Source organism: Apodemus sylvaticus, chromosome 13, assembly GCF_947179515.1.
Source record: "Apodemus sylvaticus chromosome 13, mApoSyl1.1, whole genome shotgun sequence".
Taxonomy (NCBI): domain Eukaryota; kingdom Metazoa; phylum Chordata; class Mammalia; order Rodentia; family Muridae; genus Apodemus; species Apodemus sylvaticus.
In genome coordinates, this window is record NC_067484.1 from 98,987,098 (window position 1) to 98,988,567 (window position 1,470).

Genomic DNA, 1,470 nt, shown 5'->3' on the forward strand with positions numbered 1-1,470 from the left:
ATAGCCTTTTCAACAAATGGTGCTTGTTCAACTGGAGGTCAGCATGCAGAAGAATGTGAATTGATCCATCCTTGTCTCCTTGTACTAAGCTCAATTCCAAATGCATCAAGGACCTCCAAATAAAGCCAGACACTCTGAAGTTAATAGAAAAGAAACTGGGGAAGACCCTTGAGGACATCGGTACAGGGAGAAATTTTCTGAACAGAACACCAATAGCGTATGCTCTAAGAGCAAGAATTGACAAATGGGACCTCATAAAATTACAAAGTTTCTGTTAGGCAAAGGACACCATCAACAGGACAAATCGGCAACCAACAAATTGGGAAAAGATCTTCAACAATCCTACATCAGATAGAGGGCTAATATCCAATATATATATATAAAGAACTCAAGAAGTTAGACTCCAGAAAACCAAACAACCCTATTAAAAATGGGGTACAGTTTAAACAAAGAATTCTCACCTGAAGAACTTCGAATGGCAGAGAAGCATCTTAAAAAAATGCTCAACTTCATTAGTCATTAGGGAAATGCAAATCAAAACAACCCTGAGATTTCACCTTACACCAGTAAGAATGGCTAAGATTAAAAATTCAAGAGACAGCAGGTGTTGGAGAGGGTGTGGAGAAAGTGGAACACTCCTCCACTGCTGATGGGGTTGCAAATTGGTACAACCACTCTGGAAATCAGTCTGGCAGTTCCTCCGAAAACTGGGCACCTCACTTCCAGAAGATCCTGCTATACCACTCCTGGGCATATACCCAGAGGATTCCCCACCATGTAATAAGGATACATGCTCTACTATGTTCATAGCAGCCCTATTTATAATCGCCAGATGCTGGAAAGAATCCAGGTATCCCTCAACCGAAGAGTGGATGCAAAAAAATGTGCTATATCTACACAATGGAGTACTATTCAGCCATTAGAAACAATGAATTCATGAAATTCTTAGGCAAATGGATGGAGCTAGAGAACATCATACTAAGTGAGGTAACCCAGACTCAAAAGGTGAATCATGGTATGCACTCACTAATAAGTGGATATTAACCTAGAAACCTGGAATACCCAAAACATAATCCACACATCAAATGAGATACAAGAAGAAAGGAAGAGTGGCCCCTTGTTCTGGAAAGACTCAATGAAGCAGTATTCAGCAAAACCAGAACGGGGAAGTGGGAAAGGGTGGGTGGGAGGACAGAGAGAGAGAAGGGGGCTTACGGGACTTTCTGGGAGTGGGGGGGGGCTATGAAAGGGGAAATAATTTGAAATGTAAATAAAAAATGTCGAATAAAAAAATTCAATTATTCTCTAAATGCAGTTGTATGCCTAGAATTGTATGAGTGTTTTTTTGAATAAATCTTCAATTTTATCAAAAACACTATGTAATCATCACTTTTATCATACAGATGTTGTATAAAAATATTCAGTTTCTTCAGAAAATATCTCCACTTCATTTTTCATTTATATTCTAAA